The sequence below is a fragment of the Danio rerio genome, chromosome 19 (assembly GCF_049306965.1).
Source record: "Danio rerio strain Tuebingen ecotype United States chromosome 19, GRCz12tu, whole genome shotgun sequence".
Taxonomy (NCBI): Eukaryota; Metazoa; Chordata; class Actinopteri; order Cypriniformes; family Danionidae; genus Danio; species Danio rerio.
Genome location: NC_133194.1, coordinates 18,724,500 through 18,745,261, shown reverse-complemented (window position 1 = coordinate 18,745,261; position 20,762 = coordinate 18,724,500). Strand labels below are relative to the sequence as shown.

Here is a 20,762-nt window from a genome sequence, read left to right as displayed (position 1 = left end):
CGGACCGCGAAGCGTCCCAGGGACAGGTCATCTGGAGAAGAGGGAACTTGCTGTTTCCCCGCTGGAGGGCGGGGCGCCATTTCCAACAGCACCTTTTACTGCCATGAAATTAAAGGGCACTTTTCCACTTCCCCGGATGTGACAGCCCGAAATCTGCCAGTCTGAGACACTGTGCTCTCTAGCTCGCAGGTTCGGTGCGCTCCGCCAGTGGCTCACGAGCGCTGGGGGCCCTGCCAGTCTGGGACGCGCTGCCTCTCAGCTCGCAGGGTCTACATGCTCCGCCAGCGGCTCACGGGTGCTGGGGGGACGGTCTCCCTTCTCCCAGCCCCTAAGCCCCCTCTCCGGAGTCAGGGTGCGGAGTTAGAGCGAATCGCTCTCCTCCAGCTCTTCTGTGGGACCCTCGCGCTCCCCGGATCAGCACACCCGCTCCGCGCTGCCCCTCCGCTGGTGCGTCAGCGATTGCTGCAATGAAGCCATTAGCGAGGGCTCTGCCTGCCTGGTTAGCAGCCAGTTCCTCCAGCCGAGATGGAGAGTGGGTTTTACAGCCTGTACTTCATCGTACCTAAAAAGAGCGTTGGGTCACGGCCAATCCTATATCGGCGCGTTTTGAACCACTGCCTTCGCAAGCTGTTGTTCAGAATGCTCACGCAGAAGCGCATCCTCCCATGCGTTCATCCTCAGGATTGGTTTGCAGCTATAGACCTGAAGGACGCGTATTTTCATGTCTTCATTCTTCCGCGCCACCGTCAGTTCCTGCGGTTTGCGTTCGAGGGTCGAGCGTGGCAATACAAGGTCCTCCCCTTCGGGCTCTCTCTGTCTCCGCCTAGCGCCCCTTCGGCTCGTGGGCATCCGCATACTCAATTATCTCGATGACTGGCTGATTTAGCCCACTCATGGGAGCAATTGACTATGCACAGAGACGAGGTGCTCCGGCATCTTCGCCTATTGGGGTTGCAGGTCAACCAGGAAAAGAGCAAACTCGCCCCGGTGCAGAGGATCTCTTTTCTCAGGATGGAGCTGGACTCGGTCACCATGGTAGAGCGCCTCTCCAGAGAGCGCGCTTGCCTGTTGCTGAACTGTCTGAGGGAGCTCGACAGCAAAATAGTGGTCCCACTGAAATACTTTCAGAGGCTCCTGGGGCATATGGCATCCGCTGCGGCTGTCACGCTGCTTGGACTGCTCCATATGAGACCACTTCAGCACTGGCTTCGAGATCGAGTTTCAAGACGCGCATGGCATGCAGGCACACACAGAGTCTCTGTTACTGCGCTGTGTCGCCGCACCCTCAGCCCCTGGAACGACCCCTCGTTCCTGCAGGCCGGTGTGCCTCTGGGACAGGTGTCCAGTCATCTTGTTGTGTCAACAGATGCTTCCAACACGGGCTGGGGAGCCGTGTGTCGCGGGCATGCAGCTGCGGGCCCTGTGGGAAGGTGCCCAGCTGCATTGGCATATCAATCGCCTCTCTGGAGAATGGAGACTCCACCCCGAGTCTGTTCAGCTGATATGGGCGCGATTTGGGGAGGCCCAGATCGATCTGTTTGCCTCCCCCGAGAACGCTCATTGCCAGTTGTTTTATTCCCTGACCGAGGGCACTCTCGGCACGGATGCACTGGCCCACAGCTGGCCTCGGGGCACACGCAAGTATGCGTTTGCCCCAGTGAGCCTGATCGTGCAGCTACTGAGCAAGGTCAGGGAGGACGAGGAGCAGGATGTCAGAGCTCTCCCTCCTCACGACGGCTCTCCCCTGGCAGATCCCTTTGAGAGAGGACCTACTTTCTCAGGGACAAGGCACCATCTGGCACCCTCGCCCCGATCTCTGGAACCTCCAAGTGTGGTCCCTAGACGCGAGGAAGACTTAGGTAACCTGCCGTGTGCGGTGGTTGATACCATCACTCAGGCTAGAGCCCCCTCCACGAAGCGCCTACGCCCTGAAGTGGAGTCTATTCACTGAATGATGTGTCTCTTGCAGAGAAGACGCCCGAACTTGCCAGATCAGTGTTGTGCTCTCTTTCCTTCAAGAGAAGCTGGATAGCAGGCTGTCACCCTCCACTCTCAAGGTTTACGTTCCGCTCACCATGACGTGGTGGCTGGCAGCACCGTGGGAAAGCATAACCTCATCATCCGATTCCTCAGAGGTGCTAGGCAAATTAATCCAATTCGCCCTTTCTCATGCCCTCTTGGGATCTTGCCCTCGTCCTCACGAGCTTGCGATCAGATCCCTTCGAGCCACTCGATTCAGTATCCTTAAGATAAGAGAAGCTCTTTGTCTGTTATGGTGGACGGCAGCAGGGAAGTGCCGTGTCCAAACAAAGATTATCCCACTTGATTTTGGAGGCCATTTCATGTGCTTATTTGAGCAGAGGTCAGCCCCCGGGAGTGTGTGCGCACTCCACTCGGAGCATTGTATCCTCTTGGGCATGTGCACGCGGCGCCTCTTTAACAGACATTTGTAGAGCTGCGGGCTGGGCGACACACAACACATTTGCAAGGTTTTACAATCTGCGAGTGGAGTGGTTATACAATCTGGCGATCCCATATGCTTATTTCCGCCACGGTTAAAGTCCCCCCCCTGGGTGGACCCGTGCCTTCCCTATCCGCTAACCACCTCCTATGCGCACTCCCCCTCCTTAGGGTTAGTCCATATGTAATTCCATTTGTCTCCCTATTGGATGCGGATGGTCTCCGCAGCGTCGTCCCTACCGGGATTGCACGCTTCCCAGCGTACTGTCGTATTCCTAGAATTATCTAGACGCTAGCGACTCCCAAAAAAAAAACCTATTCTGTAAAGCTTCTTTTGAAGTGGAGATAAGTTAGGGCCAAGGGCACATTGGAGGACCGCGCCTTCCATGATTTGGGTATGTCACGCTTGCCTGACTGCCCTCTCATCGGAGGCGTTGGTAAGGTGCAGTCATTTTGGCGCTTTCAATGGCTCCCATACGTGGATTTAGAACATCAAATCAACTTATAGCACTCGAGTTCCCCAACCGAAAAGGGGAACGTTCGAGGTTACAGAAGTAACCCTTCGTTCCCCGAGGAGGGGAACGGAAGTGCTATACTCCGTCGCCATGATGACTTCTGTAACCTTCTGTAACCTCCATGCTCCTGTAAGTCATATTCAACTCGTTTAGATTTGCCTTCATTAATTTTTGATTTCCGTCTTCAACACATTATTTATTTACAACACATTTTTAAACATAATAGTTTAACTAACTAATTTCTAATATCTACTTTTCAATCTTCCCCATGGTGACAGTCATAACATTTTACTAGTTATTTTGCAAGACATTTGTATTTAGACAAAGTCCCTTTTAGTATTTTATAGTCTTTTATTCAGATTAAAGTGTAATTTAAAGACTTAATCAGTAACTACAAAAGTTGAAATAATTTGTCAAATTATTTTGTAACTGATTTGTCGTGCATATCAAAAATATTCAGTAAATCTTTCTTAAGGAGGCTAATAATACTGACCTTAATTTTTTAAAGAAAAAAATGCTTTTATTCAAGAAATAAACAGTAAGAAATAGGACTTATTATGACTGCAGAATAATTATTTTTTAGGAAACACTGTGAAAATTTTCAGAAATATTATTTTAAATAAATGGGAGGGCAAAATAAAATCTAAGTTTTACAGGTGCAACAATGTGCCTTGATGTACTTAACTGTAAATGTTAGAAATGTGTTATCCCACACCAGTACAAAGTTACTTGTCAAATAAATGTACAAGAAAGATTATTTTGAGTTTAAGTTATTTAATGTACAAACTGCAAAACCTAGCTGATAACCTGCAAAAGCACGTCACATGCTCAATATGGATAGTTCATTCCTCAAAAGCAAGTATTCATGTCAAACAAAGTGTCAGTATCATCAAAATGAAAAGTCCTAACACCATTGTTTATGAACAAGATAGTCAAATGGCTTTGTCATGTTTTCATTATGACAGTTTACTCTGTACATTTTTTTCAATGCAAAAAAAGTCTGATTTTGGTGACACTTCCTGAAAATGCTCAAAACAGCACTATATACTGTTTTCACAGTCATTTGAAAACTACAGCTAAGTTAGACATCACTGCTTAGTTAGGTATCTGAGTACAATACACTGAATATGTATGTTTTACATATTTACTGCATTTGCTCTTTGCAATTCTAATTTATTACCAGCATTGTGCAAAAGAATAAACACACTTTTATTTACAACAAACATAAACTCCCTTTAGGTAGAGCTGTGCACAACTGTACACAATATTGCAGTACAGATTGGAACTGAGCCTACAACATACACACGTCTGTAAATCATTCATCAAATTGTTCAATTTTAAAGAGATTTTCAAGAAAACAAAGATTTAAATTTGTTTTTATAAAATTTGCTTGACAGATTTTGACAACAAGTTCAACATTTTTGTATATAATGACCCAAGTAATGAAATAAGGACTATTAGTTTTATATGCAATGACTTTTCAGAATTCACAAGTTTAGTTCATTTTGACTGACGTGACATAAGCAAATGATAATGTTATAAACAGCAGAGAGTTGTATAATAGCAATTAATGCATGTCCAAAAGCATTTGCAATTTGTTGGAAAGAATGAGAAACCACTACTAGGATGTGCAAATGTTTTGAGAAATGCATTAACTGTTGTGCAAATGTAAATAGTGTTGTAAGAACTGCACCAAAGCCACTGAGAAAAACTAATGCAAACTGTGTAAAAAAAATTGTCATCAAAATTCTTAATAAACTGCTGTTTGTTTACAGTATCTTCAAGCTTTGCTTTAGTTGCTTGTACACATGAAGTGAAGGAGTGCTACGGTGAGCGCCAGCACACACACATATTATGTACTTTTCGACATGCAAAAGTGTTCCTCTATGTGTTCATCAAAGTTGTTTACAATAATTATGCATCCATAGAATTTGTAATGTTGTCAAATGTGTAAACATTTAGCTGCGTCCTGCATTTGGATGTTTCTGAGATAAAGCAGCTGCATAATTGCTTAAGCTTGAAATAAAAGTTAAATCATCAACAAAAGCCTGACCTTTTACAGTTGGAGCCATTTAGAGGCCATTTCTGGTTAATGATGTAATAATTTACTGCCATTTTGGAATGGATGTTTGAATAGTCTTTTTTGGAAAAATTCCACAATGTCCTGGCCCATGTGAACACTGCTTTTTAAAAATTTTTTACGGTAAAGTTGTTCCAGTAATTTTCCCAATATTTACCATCATCGCTATGTGAAAGGGGCTACCGACATAGCGGGTGACTATTTTAGTACAATTTGGCGCTACTTTTTCACCCACCCCCACATCTATTGATGGTGCCAAGCAGAAAGGTTACACTAAGCTTTCTCTGCTTGAAGCGGGTCAGTTTAGGACCATGGTCTGTTGACACTGCAAATCTGATATATGCCATTTATGAGAGCAATGTGAACAGTGATGCAGAAAAATCAGATCTGAGAAAAAAATTAGATTTGAGCACTAAGCCTTGCAGTATGAGTGTAGCCTAAGGTCTTCTCTTTCCAACAAAAAAAATTATGTATATTATATATATATACACACACACACACACACACACATTTGATTCATTTTATTTGAATTGTCTAATACTAATTAAAGCAACACAACATCAAAATAATCATAAAAAGAGTCTGTGGTGTTTTACAGTACAAGCAATAGATACAACCATTAGCCGGGTTTACTATCGCGCCTAAAGTGAGCGAGCCAGGGCGAGCCAAGGCCAGTCGCGTTTCCACTGTCACTTCCGGGGCCTAATCGGGCCAAATTGGGGCTTTCTTGGGGCCAGCGGCCGGCCTTTTTCGGCCCGCCGAATATCTTGGGCCAAAGAGGGCCAGCCGGGGCTTCGGGGCAGAGTGAAAGTAGAGGCGGGGACAGTTTTCCGATCACACATGAGTACATGCGCTAAACACAACAAATAAATAAATAAGGGAAAGAAAACATCTGGAACAAATTATAGGCTGGAGTCTTTTTGCGTTGGATCGCCCTTATGTATCTCTTTTAAATGTAAGGCTGTTGCATAAAATAATAAAGTAGTTTTAATTTATAAGTGACTTTTCTTTGCTGCATCCTTCTTGATGATTCAATAACGCATAATAATCAATATACCATATTAATGACACAGCAGACAGTAAAGGTTTTCGAGAGTTTTTGTCAAGTTTAAAAGGTGTGTTTGTGCGAGTTTAGATGCCTGTATGTGAATGTGAGACCAAGGAAAAGAGCGCTCCCTTCATAGCTCTGTTGATGCTGCGAGCGGCTGTTTTCTTTTCTTTTTTATTGTTTTTATTTATTTTGGAGATACACACATTATGAATACAACAGAAAGACATTAAACTTTACAAATTTCGTGTCCACTTTTGTAGGCTTAAAACAATAGTGTAATATCTAGAAAAAATAGCCTAAGCTATATTGAAATTATTTAAAGAATTACAAATATCAGATATATTAAAATCACATTAAATAAATAAACCAATATAAAACTAACAAAAGCTAGCTATAACAATTAGGTACTATATCAAACTGTTTTAAAGCCAAAAACTTTCATTTTTCAAAAGCCTCTCTGGAAAAAATAAAGATTTTAGATATTTTCTAAAAACAATTAACACAGGAGAATGTTTTAAATATTATTATTCATAAAGTATTTGAATACGATGATATTAATCAAATCATGCAAACAGAGCATTTTCGGGATTGAGTGAAAGCAGAAACTAGGCAACCTTTTTTTCTGTCTGCAGCTGTGCAGCACTTTACAGACGCATCGGGGAAAACTGCAAGTTCAAAATGTGTTCTGTGTCCTCGAACATGTGTGTTTGTTTTTATATGACGTGGTAAAATTAAAAAAGGACTATTTTAATACACAAAGAGCTTTATTAGTGCATAGCTGCTGAGCGCAACGCAATATCTGCTATATTTTACTACGTGCTGCTCTTATGTGCTGAAACACTTCACACTTTCCTTTACTTAAGATATAATAAGCAACATCTTTAAATAAAGGGAATCACCTAACTTAGTGTCATTAAGCCTATAGGGAAAAGTTTATGTTTCAGTTCTCTCCGGAGCATTTGGGATGAATGTTGGACAGCGTCTGTCTAACTGAGGATGTTATAAACTACATTTTATATCGAGTTATTAACGGAGAATTTTATATAGGCTATGTGGTGTTATATTATGGATGTGTGCGCTCTCTGCGCTGGGTCCCTCCGTTAGTGGCAAGACCACTGGATTTCGATGCCAACAGTCGCTTGGCGAGTAAATTAATATGATGAATGAGAACACACAGGCATGTGTGTATAGACATACATTGTACTGCTGTACAGTAACGTGTCATTTGTTTGTTTTGGTTGTCCTAATTTTAATAGTTTCGTGATGATGTGGTGTGCTTTATCTGCCTGATTCCCGCTAAAGTGGGTGGATTGAGTGACGTTTGATACGGGGGATGTTCTGGGGGCGGGGTTTGCGTGACGCTTTGCGAGCTACTAGCCCGACAGTGAAAACGCGTCATGATTCGGCCTCACTGCTCAACCTCCCGGGCGATTGTAAATCCCGATAGTGGAAATGCTCCTATTGAGTTTTAATCGTTTAAGTTCATTTTGTTCCTTATCAATGTACACACAGCACCTTAAATTGACAGAAAAACAGAATTGTTGACATTTTTGCAGATTTATTAAAAAACAAATACTGAAAAATTATATTGTTCTCATGATCACTGAGAATGAACATGTGAAACCAAGTTTTTTTAAAGCAGATCATACTAGAGATTAAAAAGATACTTCATGCAGTATATGTTTGTCCAGTGGAAAGAGAGCAAATGGTTATGATAGTCAGACTGGACAAACTAATATGTTTTCGTAATGTGCAGTTTATTTCTCTGTGTGACTGGCTTAGATCTCAGATTTTGGCAATACTTCACGAGTCTCATTAGGTCATATCGCAATATAATAGAACTATTGTAAGCAGAAGAAAAAGGGAATTTTCAGCATAAATGATCTACAGGCTAGATTAAACCTTATGAAGGACCAAATTCGGCCAGCTGGCTATAGTCTCCCCTTTGTCTTAACTAGTCTAAAGAGAAAGTAAAAAACCAGCTATGTCTACTTTAAAACGTGTGGGAAAAAAATTTTGTATTAAAGAACTTTGTCACCTCAGCATGGCTGCATATACAGTTTTTGGAAAAAAAAAAGTAAATGAAAATAATATTATTCCAAAATATTTTACAAAACAACCTATTTAAAGTTATGCATTTTATTCCTATGATTAAAAATGAATTTAGTTCAGTCTTCAATGTTTATTGTAAAATGCTGATTTGCTGTTCTGTTGCAATCAATTATTATTGGTACTTAATCATTAATCATCATTCATATACTCATAAATAAAAACAATTTTGTGGAAACTATAACTTTACTTTTTAGTATTCTTTGAGGAACATAACTAAATATGTGTTTCTTTAAAAATACAGTTTTGTAACTATAATGATAACTGTAGATTCTATATATTTGCAGTTGCTTACTTTAGACCAGGTATCACCAAAATTGTTTCTTGAGGTCCGGTGTCCTGCAGATTTTAGTTCCAACCCTAATCAAACCCACCTGAACAAGCTAAGAACAAGGTCTTACTATAGGTATACTTGAAACACCCAGGCAGGTGTGTTGAGGCATGTTGGAGCTCAACCATGCAGGGCACTGGACCTCCAGGAACGAGATTGGTGACCCCTGCTTTAAACTAATATGAGAAGGGAATTTAAATGAGATAGTTAGCGATAACAGCATATGTTTATGCATGTTTCTTGTTTTCTCTTTAGGGCGTTGCAAGAGGGGCTCTGGCTCTTATGACATGGTTTAGAGGATGAAAGGCAGGATGTAAGGTGATCATCTTTCATTTTGGTTGTTTTGTGTAATGTCTGTTCTTCTGTGAATCTATCATGTCATATTGTGGGCATAAAAGATATGTGTGCAGTGGAATTAAGGTTAATTTGCCCCCTCTTATTAGCCGTTTCCATTTGACAACATTTTTAAAGTTGCCATATAATGAAAATCTGGATATACCTGGGCATAGCTGAATAATAGGAGTTCAGTAAGAGGAAAACAAATCATGTATCATTGTTCTTTTCATATTGGATTTAGAATGGTCTTGTTTTGCCATTCATTTGTAACGTAACCTTAAAATTGTATTAGAGGGGTGACCTGCCCCCTAAAGCACCTCTTTTTTATCTAGATCACAACAGAAATCATTTAAAATTATTTCATACAGAACATGTCTATACTTAGTTCTTTTATTAAACAACAAAGGAGCCCCATGTTATTTATCCTATTTACAGTCTGGCCTCTGTAAATTATGTGTAGTGAAATTCTGCTCCGATTCACACTTCCACCAGTGTAGAAAGAACATGTGTCGTAAAAAATGTAGTGCATCAAGCAAATAGAAATCAGCTGAGCCAGTCAGGAGTAAATAAATCCCGCTTTTATGCTGGGTTTACACCAAATGTGTAATTGTTTGAGTGTTTGTGAGCGTAAATTACAAAAAAAATCTATGCAAACGCATGAATAGAGGCTAATTATCACCGCACAGCTTTTTTTGGTACAGGGCTAAGTTCATTGTATAAAACTTCTAACAGATCCCACAGACGTTTATGTCATCTTGAGAATTCTCTCTCTCTCTCTCTCTCTCTCTCTCTCTCTCTCTCTCTCTCTCTCTCTCTCTCTCTCTCTCTCTCTCTCTCTCTCTCTCTCTCTCTCTCTTTTGTGAGAAAATAGAACAAAAGTTTTAAAACAGCTCCATTTTACTACTATAGAGATTTGGTGAACAAATGCAAGGGAATTATATTTCCATATATAATATATATGACTTGATTGCATATAAATATAATACATTACTCTAAAATTGGAGTACCTAAACTTTTTCATTCCAGGATCCATCTAGACAAGTCCTATCGATTTCAGGCCCCACCATAAAATTTAAAAAGAGCAGTTTTTAAATATCCCTTTTATATGAATGAAATATAAATGCAATCAATTGCAATACCAAAAGTCTAATTAAAATGGAAAGATATGATATCCATTCAATGGTCAAAACAGCAGCCTTATGGTTACTGGTTTACAAGGACATGCAACAATATTTTTAAAGAACTCAAATGTTGTAATTATTTGTTTATTTTTTATTATAATTGATTTGAATTGCTTTAAATTGTAAATTGTTACAATGTACTACTGTAACATATAAACTGAAGCTGTGATCTCTTGCCTTTTATCAGTATGAACTGCAGCAAGTCATATTTTAGTTTCAAATGTATTTTTTTCGATAAAACATATTGATTACTGTAGGAAAGTTAGATATTGATCTTGTTACTGGGAGGAAGGAGGCAGAGAACCGACAATACTTTAAAGGTATTTATTAATAAAACATATGGCAGCTCCTCCCGTAGACTGCCACCTAAACCAAAACAAACCCAACATAACTCTGTCCAGGCCTGGACTTCTCTTCGCGTCCTCTGCCATCGTTTTTCCTCTTATTGTTCAGAGCTCTTTCCATGGGATTCGAGGCCGGTGTGCACCACAGTTCCTTCTCAATATTCACTTACTCGGCTGCCCGTTCCGTTCCCACTGCTCTTGGCCCCACCCACTTGCCACAGTTACATTTATTCTGAAGTACATTAATTAAAAAGGTAACAATGTTAATTTGTTTATAATGAAACTTTAGGAGATTTATTAGTTAGAAGGATGTGCCTGCCCTGGTTGTTGTAACACAACATCTATAACCTCAGCCTTATTTTTGACAAACTGACATGCATGCAATGAGAAGGCTGCAGACCAGGGCCCTCGTGTCCAAAGACTTACGTAGAATTCATACTAAAACATGTGCATACGCAGTAAAAAAAAAATCAGATGTATGAAACACTGCGCGCGCGGAATCCCACGCATATTCTCTTTGTACATCCAAATTAAAGGGAAACTGAGTGCACGTGCATGAGCGCAAAACCCCTCCCTGCCTCTTCCCCCTAATGAATGTGGTAATGACTCCACTTTGACAAAACCAAATGAAAAAGCAATAGCAAAAGCAAGCAAAAACAGAAACTTTGAATAGAATGTGAATTCTCAGCTCCTGTCAGAGGTAAACCGGAAAAAAATGTAGTTATTTGCAAGTTTGTCGTCCAGAATTAATAATAAAAAAATAATTAAATAAAAAAGGGTGGGGAGAGTTTAGCTGACACGGTTAATGCAGTGGGGTCTGAACATCACACTGAGTGAATGAAAAAATAAATAGTATGATGTAAAAGTGTAAAACTTTGTAGTGTCTATTATATAGCGCACTTCAGCAGCGCAAGTGGCGTAGCTCGTAAAGCGCATGGCAACATGCTTTGACACTATCATTCATAAACCGTGTTCGAATTCAGCGTCTTATGATCTCATTCCCCTGGTTCAATCAGCCTGACAGTATTGCCAGGACAAAAGGCACAGCACTGCCTTGAGCTTAGCATTTGCATTACATTGGGGAAGTAATGGTAAAAAATGATGGTAAAGACAAAATGTTAATGCCTCACTAGATTGCCAGACTTGTTGTTTCTTAGAATGTCATAATGTAAAACTCAAACAGTACAACTTTTCAATTACAGTATATACATTATTCTATTTTTTATACATTTCTCAAGTTCTTCTCAGCTTCACCTCTGTGAAGTTGGCACCCCATAAAAATCACTAAAACTATGTTTGCACCACAAACATTGCTTGTGCTGGATAGGTGACATATTTCTTCTTTGAAAATAATCAAAGTTTTTTTGTGAGCAGTGACATCACTCTCTGCTACATTTTGTCCAGAGATTGCAACTTTTTTGGTAAGTGTGACCTACCGATGCCTATTTGGGCCAATTATGATTTTCTTTCTAAAAATAAATTAAAATAAATAAACAATAATAAAAATAAAATGGACAGTTTCCCCAAACTCTGTTAACAACATTAAAAACTTGTAATTTTTCAGTCTATAAGACTGCCTTTTTTTCTCATTTAACAAAACTCCAAAGAAAAGCATATTTTTAGAATATATTATATATTTTATAAAATTATAGAATCACCACAAAAAAAGATAAGGATATGTGAGGTGGTTTTTACAGTCAACATTTAAAAATTAACTATCTACTTTGGTTCCCTTATGGACAAAACATTTGTGCCTGAGGCCAATGGAAATTCCTGGTGCAGCAGGCCTTTAGCCTCATGTTCTGAATTCTAACTTTGCATGGCTCTACACAGCAAGCCATACCCGTGACAATAAATAATATTAAAATTAAAATAAGAACTCCTCTAAATTAATGAGGAGCCCAGAGTCTCATTTCCCGTTCAAAAGTTAAAAACAACAACAAAGACGAAAAGAAATAAAGTAAAATCTTATTTATTTGATGTTTAACTTAAAGGGTAGACAATAAAAAGCTTGTGGAGGTAAATGCCAAAATAACAAACAAAACCTCAACAACTAACTAAACTTTAAACCCTCTTACCAGCACATGACATAAAAAAAACATTCACTTACCTCCCTACTAACCACAAAACATGAGAAAACGTAATAAAACAAAAAGGCACCCTCCTCAGCACACGTCTTCATATAGGTCAACACCCAGCAATCACTTTCAACAATTTAGCTGATTAAATACAACACAGCTTGTACTTCACAAAACAAACAACATAAGCTAGGAGAGGGGAGACTCTCCGAACGATTTTCCAGTCTGCTTTAAATTGTCTTCACAAACAAGCCGGCCTCCACCTGTTGACAGCTGATTCACCGATTTCATGATTCACTGATTTCATGATAAAACCTGTCGGACAGAGGCGGAGAGAAAAGAACCACAAGCATATGCACCACAAAGAAACTCACTACTTAAGATATATAAATATATTTATTTATTTATTTATTTTATATTATTTTATAAAATTAAGGAAATATGTAACACCTCATCATCACCTACTGTTGCAGATTCATCCAAATTAGATCCATGTGCGTTACACATTGAAGGTGAATTAGCAACAGCAGTCAAATATTGAAACCAGATAGAAAGCAAAGGTGACTATGAATGCTTACTGTGCCCCCTTTAGATTTAAACCACAGTACCACAATGCAATCAGCACAATGAAATGATGGCATCGTCGTCTCTTTCTTCAGTGAAAATATCTCATCAGACTGACATTTACAGTACTGACCCAGGATGCTGGTCGGTTGTGATTTAATTCACAAATGTGCTCTCTAGTTTGTGAATTTAGTCGCACTGGTTTGATAACCTAGAAGCACCCTTTTTCACTGACAATATAGCAAGCTGGTCAGATTTTAAAATAATGATAAATCCCATTGTTTCTTGTTTAAATAAACAATTATGTTTAATAATATGTATATTATGTAACAATTATTTTCATTTTTTTCAGTTTATTGTTGTGAAAAATTATGGTGCTCAAAATAAAGAATTCCAAACAATTTCAACAACTTCTGTTAAAGGTATACAATTATAGGAATACAAGGTTTATGAAAGATATATTAGAATGGAAAAGAGATAGGCAGAAATGAACAGAGTGGACAAGAGTAGACCAGGATGTTACATAACCACTATGACATATACATGCTACCAGCTGTTCTAGGGCAGTGAGAGTCTCTCTCTAATAAAAGGGATAAGTGTTTCAAGTCAGGGCAGTTCAGTATGTTGAATAATTGCCATCCTCAAATGCTAAACAATGTTATTTGAACATGTTACTGCACTTATGAAATAGTGTAGACACTAGATATAATAATCCTTCTTCAAAATATGTTTGGGACTTCTTTATATAATGGGAGGAAACTGCATGTATTTTAAAGCATTTTTAGACATATGCTTTTTTGTTTTGCCTAAGAGCTTTTACATGTCTTTTGTTTTAACATTTTAGCAGGTGTTGTAAATGCCTGATCGATCTTTTGCGCATAAGATAACATAAAGTGTGTCTGATAGAAAATTTAAAGGAGAGGTGCACAGTGTATTTTAAAGGCTTGGTTGTGTTTATTGGGTGCAAAAAAAGTTTAATTGTACTTTAATTGTATACAGCAACTCGGCTAACATGAAAACGACAATCATATATACTGGTTCCTCTAAAGGCTTGCCCTCAACTCAGGGAGGAGGCAATACATTTTAAAATTGATGGACCTGGATGAAATGTTAATCTCAGTGCCTACAATAACAAATTTCTTATATTTCTGATTTCTGATAATATGGTTATTAAATTAACAATGTTTTGAGTATCCAACACTCATTTTGCAAAATCAAACTGCATTTGAACCACACAGCAGGAATATGTTTATTGCATATGCATAAATGAAATAAAAATGTAAATTAGCAGAATTATTAGACATTTGTCATTAAAATATAGTCATAGTTCACTGCCAAACTTCTATGCAACTGATCTTGAGCCATTCCGAGCAGCACCTAGTTTGCATGATTGTTTTTGAGCTAGGCCTAGCTATATAATAATAATAATAATAATAATAAGCTAAACATGTTTGCAGATTCTGTCTGGCCCTACTTATAACTTAGCATATATATATATATATATATATATATATATATATATATATATATATATATATATATATATATATATATATATATATATATATATATATATATATATATGCTGAGTATATCCGCTGAAATATTAGACCGCTTGTTTATTTTCCCCCCAATTTCTATTAAACAGAGAGAAGATTTTTTTCAGCACATTTCTAAACATAAAAGTTTTTAAACTCATTTATAATAACTGATATATTTTCGGGCTCAGTTGGCGTTTCTGTGTGGAGGTTGCATGTTCTCCCTGCATTCGCGTGGGTTTTCTCCGGGTGCTCCGGTTTCCCCCACAGTCCAAAAACATGTGGTACAGGTGAATTGGGTAGGCTAAATTGTCTGTTTTGTGTGTGTGTGTGTGTGTGTGCGTGCGTGCGTGTGTGCGTGCGTGCTTTTCCTTCCCAGAGATGGGTTGTGGCTGGAAGGGCATCCTCTGCATAAAAACTTGCTGGATAAGTTAGGCGGTTTATTCCGTTGTGGCGACCCCGGATTAATAAAGGGACTGAGCCGACAAGAAAATTAATTAATGATTTATTTTCTCTTTGCCATGATGACAGTAAATAATATCTGACTAGATATTTTGAAGACACTTCTATACAGCTCAAAGTGACATTTAAAGGCTTAACTAGGCAGGTTAGGGTAATTAGGCAAGTTATTGTATAACGATGGTTTGTTCTGTAGACTATTGAGAAAAAAAGTTAGCTTAAAGGGGCTAATAATTTTGACCTCAAAATGGCTTTTTAAAAATTTAAAACTGCTTTTATTCTAGCCAAAATAAAACAAATAAGACTTTCTCCAGAAGAAAAAATATTATCAGACATACTGTAAAATTCCTTGCTCCACTAAACATAATTTGGAAAATATCTAAAAAGGAAAAACAATTCAAAGGGGGGCTAATAATTCTGACTTCAACTGTATGAAGTGCTTTTTTTTAATCCAGAGGTAGACTTGAAGTGATAGAGGGAAGGTTTATGACCCTTTAACCTACTTTTATAGTTTTAAGAATCTATATGCTGACATGATCAGGAATGGATGACTAAAGCAAATTTGCAGTTGTTTTCTAGCCCATCATGTTGAGTCAATTTCAACTGTTGTTTTTAATTTTGAACTACAATAACAACACTTTTGTTAGTTGTAATAAAGACTTGAAGCAATTATTTTTAGCACAAACACACAGAACATTGAGTACACATAAATTGCATTGTTACCTTTTTATGTCCAACTAAACAGAGTTTAGTCATCTGCTTTGTGGTTGTGGAGAGATGCACTGGTGAACAGTTTAGAACAGTGCTTTTGTCATTAGAATATTGCAAAGATTTGAGTCAATGGGATTTAGGATCAGGAATGAAACTATTGTAAATAGTACATTCTAGTGTAGTTTACTCTAGCTTTTTATCTGTGTTTGATAAAAAGCCCCTTTCTTTATCTCAGAGGTGTTTCGATGTGTGTTTTTTAAGTTTATCTACAGTAAATCTGTTTTTACCTTTCTTTAATTTTTTCATTGACATTTCTTAATGTTTAATGACACATGCAGCAAATCGGTCAGAAGGCTACATTGCAATGTTCACACCTCTCCTCCAGATGTGTTCTGACTGGATTCATTGATGATATTATAATTTTTTTTATCACTTAGAATTTGTGGGAATTTTAATCCATTTGGGTGAAGCAGGCTGCCCTGCAGAGACCCTTCAGTAATGCTCCAGCAACATGGTTGAGAACCACTGTTCTAAACTATTTACCTATTTATTAACTGGAGGCCAAATAACTAAAAAAGCTTGACATCAACTGTGTAAAGCATTTCGGAAAGGCCCTTAAAGGACGTCCTCATCTGATGTTGCGAGAAAGCGGTTTCAATTGTTCTGTTCATCCGCAGATGTCAAACTGATGGTAATGCTCCTCAGAGAAGAGACAGGGCTGTGGGGAATGTCATTTCTGGAAGCCTGCTGTCCTAAAACCATATACAGTTCCACTGAAACATTCTTCAAAGCAAATGAAAGCCTGTGCTTATTGCTAACCATGAAGTAGCATGACAGATCCATTTTGCATTACTATTTTGTTTTTTTTAGTGTCTACAAAAGAATGTTAAGGGATAAATGTTTAATGTGCACTTATCCCAGTTTGATGTGTGGACATAACTACAAGTAATTAATAGGTTTATTCTGTTAAAAGTGTAAATTTTGATGCTGTAGTACTTTTATAACATTTTTGTTTGTTTGTTTGTGTGGTTAAACTCGACAGGATTCTCTAGTCTCTCACTCAAGTCGATGCATGTTTTGGAATGGATTGTATCTGTTTGTCTGATAGATGTGTAAATTGTTTTATGTCTTGTATTTTAGTATTCTGATTCAATATCATTGGTTTTTACGTGGTTGATGCTTTATGTAATTATACTTTGTGGATGTTGCATTATTTGTTGTATCGTCACCTTACCTGATTGTTATTTTGTTGCTGAGTTGTGTGTGTAGAAATGTTTCTCAACCATGTCTTGTAATTGCTAAGACCAATAGCCCACAGTCCTATATATACAGTTGAAGTCAGAATTAGTAGTCCCCCTGTATTATTAGCTCCCCTGTTTGTTTTTCCCACAATTTTTGTTTAATGGAGAGCAGATTTTTTTTAACGCATTTCTAAACATAATAGTTTTAATAACTCCTTTCTAATAACTAATTTATTTTATCTGTGCCATGATGACAGCTTAAAGTGACATTTAAAGACTTAAGTAGGTTAATTAGTTGAACTGGACAGGTTAGGGTAATTAGGCAAGTTATTGTATAACAATGGTTTGTTGTATAAACTATCTAAAAAAGGTTAAAAAAGAAAAAAGAAAAAAAAAACAATGCAAAGGGGGTCTAATAATTTTGACTTCAGCTGGATGTTGTTTCAGAACTGTGAAGCCTTTTTAAAACTCTAATTTGGCCTTTCTGTTTTTGAGGCTTGTTGGTGAACTCTCTGTATTCACTCTGATGAAGTCTTCTCTTGATTGTGGACTCTGACACACATGCACCTCCCTCCTAGAGAGTGTTTTTGTTTCCAACTGTTGTGAAGGTTTTTTTCTTCAGCAGGAAAAATAATTCTTCAGTCATCCACCACAGTTGTTTCCATGGTCTTCCAGGTTTTTTGGTGTTTGCTTTTAGGAATGTTCCAAACAGTTGTTTTGGCCGCTTGTAATGTTTTTGCTATCTCTCTGATGGGTTTGTTTTGTTTTTTCACCCTAATGATGGCTTGCTTGACTGAAAGGGACAGCTCTGGGGGTCTCATCTTGAGAGTTAACAGCAAAAGATTCCAAATACAAATAACACACTTGAAATGAACTCTGAAACTTTTATATCCTCAATGTAATTGGGATAATGAGGGAATCACACACTCGACAATGGAACAGCTTAGCCTCAGAATACAAGTATGCAAGCGTTCACCTAATTTGGATGTAAATACCCTCAAATTAAAGCTGACATTCTGCAGTTAAATTACATCTTGCTTGTTTTATTTTAATTTCATTGTGTTGATGTATAGAGCCACTTTATTTATATACTTTCTTTTCTCACAATTGCATTGAAAAAAAGTATGTAATAGGATCAGCACTGAGAGAACACAAGTCACAACCGAATCTGTCCGTTTATTCTTTGATCAGACACATTGTTCTGGTGAAAACACCATCTGCTGACCTCATTTATGCTGCCGTTACCATGTCAATAAGCCTATATTTAATATATTTTTCTCTCTACCAAATTAATTAATAGTTCAGCCCATCACATGATCCTTTCCATGTAGATGCAACAGTTATACAAACATATTAGTTTTGCTCTGTATGAGAGACAGTTGCTCTCTGTGTTTTTTTGTTTTTTTTAAAGCAGATGCCACAGTGCTAAACAAGTCAAGTTGCCTGTTTCGCCTTTATTTATTTTTTTAGTACAAAGAGCATGGCACACAAGCCATTTAATGTAATGAAAGCTTGGATCATCGCCTTTTATCAAAGTTGTACTAAAACTATTGAACAACAGCTATTTTTGTCTTGGGACAATTAAAAAAAACATTTTGATCCACTTAAAATGTTGACTACTATATTTTACATTTATTTACAATAAAATAGCAGCTTCCTTATTATTATTATTATCATTATTTTTATTATTTTTTTATTATTATTACTGTCATTTTTATTTTTTCCTCTCTCTCTTTTTTTTTTATCTTTTTTTCTGAGCGATTGTCTCAGTCCCTGCCCTGTCTGGTTGGAGTAGGTGTGGGTAGGTGTGATGTGGGGTTGGGTTCCTTGTATCTCCAGTTTATACTAGCTTGTCTCTGGATGTCCAGTTTTCCTTGTTGGTTTAGCACTTCATATCTTGCCTTCCTTTTTTTACCACATATTGTATGGTACACATACATGTATTTGAGCATGTACAAGAGATGCATGCAAAAACAAAACTAAATAGGCCTGTCTGGTAAAAGGGTCTGGCTCCTAAACCTAATAACTGGTTGGGCCACTTTTAGCAGCAACAACTACAATCAAGCATTTTTGATAACTTGTAATTGGACTGTTACTGCACTGTTGATGAATTCTGGCCCACTCATCAATAATTTATAAATGTTTTGTTATTAAAGAAAGGATCCATACGAAAGGCTGATGCTACATTATCAGACCTTAAATGGGATGTAACTGGGTCTGTACACGGATATTTTAGACCAACTTATTGCTCTGAATCACAACCTGTAAGCGTGATTAAAATGGTTGCCTCCTTGTTCTGTTTTGTAATAAAAATATGTAATTATTTGTGTGTTGTATTCACTCTGTACAGCTTGTACTGTATCTCTTTGGTTAACTGGCCATGGGGCTATTCACATATTGTGTCTAAAACTGGTTAGAAAACAATGGGAGTGCCATTTCCTTTACCAATTTTAACATGCTTTTGATCCTACTTCTAATTGTATCTCTCATTGCTAGGCCACCATCAGCTGTTTTTCCACACCGTTGTGTGCTATGAAACCATTCGCTGTGATTTCAACTGTTTTAGTAAGGCTGACCAGAACGTACCTCTGATGAGCTCATGCATACCATGGTCAATTTTCAAAATAGTTCAACTTTTGCTGCTGTGTCAGTTATTACTGCATGTATGTTGTTGTTATTACTTGGGTTTATGGTTAAGAATAGAGCAATATGCTGAAGTGACTGCACTGATTTATCATTTCTTTGGAAAAATTAATCACTCAACAAATAATATGGGAATCAGGTAAAAATAAATGAGTGAGGACCATCAAAACCAAACTATTAATTTTTAAAACCATAATAGTGGCTCTGTTGTTAATTCTGCCAATGGATATTCATTTAACTGTTTAATTTTATAATTTTAAAACAGCAAAAGAAGTAAATAAAATAAAACAAGCGTCTCAAACTGTCATCTGTGGCTTTTCCGTTGCTTAGGCATTTGTGCTGTTATATCTGAGTAATAAATCATGGGCTCTCAAATTCATTTATTAGATTTTTTAATTTTGGCAAAAGAAAAATGTACATATGTGGTTTCAGCTACCAGATGGATTTACTGTTGATCTGTCCAGTTTTGTGTGGCATTCATCCCAGACCACAAGTGGTTTGAATGAGTGCGTTCATAGGGCATGTATTACACATTTACATTTCACAGGCAAATAGATATTCTGGTCAGATTGTTTTTTTTTTTTTTTTGGTTTGATTTGTCAAAAATATTAGCTTGATTTTTCTTAAGAATAATCATAAAACAATCAAAACAAAAACAAACAAAAAAACATCCAGTGGAAAATAAAAGGAGAAGTGAGAAATGCAAAAACACACGAGGATCATTCATGTTAGCCAAGACTGGGTATACAGAGAATAATTGTCTAGTCTCGCTCTTTCGCACAGGATCGCAGGAATTATCAAAACAAGTATTTCTTTGTTTCTTTATTTATTTATTACAAACTGAACACTCACAACTGGACCTTTAAACACAGGAATTGCATCAAGGTTGACGATATACACCAGAATAACAATCAATACCATACAAAGGAATAAACCAAACTAATGCTTCTCCCCATAGACTTCCATTCATACACACGCATATGTGTCAGAATCAAGTTTCACAGATTGATCGGATGCATGAGACCAACTGAAGATCAAAACATGACCTTACAGAAACATGAACCAATCGCTTGCTTTTGTAAATGTCTAATTGTCATACAACATAATTTCACACGCACAAA

General features: G+C 37.7%; 1 protein-coding gene across 40 annotated transcripts in view; it reads left to right on the top strand.

Annotated features, from left to right (window-relative positions):
- thrb (thyroid hormone receptor beta) overlaps positions 1–20,762 on the top strand; it is a 143,613-nt gene that overhangs the window by 85,199 nt on the left and 37,652 nt on the right. For 11 of the 40 annotated variants that reach the window (XM_073930532.1, XM_073930527.1, XM_021467989.3 and 8 more), the window contains one exon: positions 8,802–8,859. The exons of 11 other annotated variants lie outside the window; for them this stretch is intronic. The gene's annotated coding sequence lies outside the window, so the exon portion shown is untranslated. Of the gene's footprint in view, positions 1–4,750; positions 4,805–8,801; positions 8,865–20,762 lie in introns of all 40 variants that reach the window. 18 more of the 40 variants (XM_068215029.2, XM_073930522.1, XM_021467987.3 and 15 more) reach the window with 3 other exon arrangements.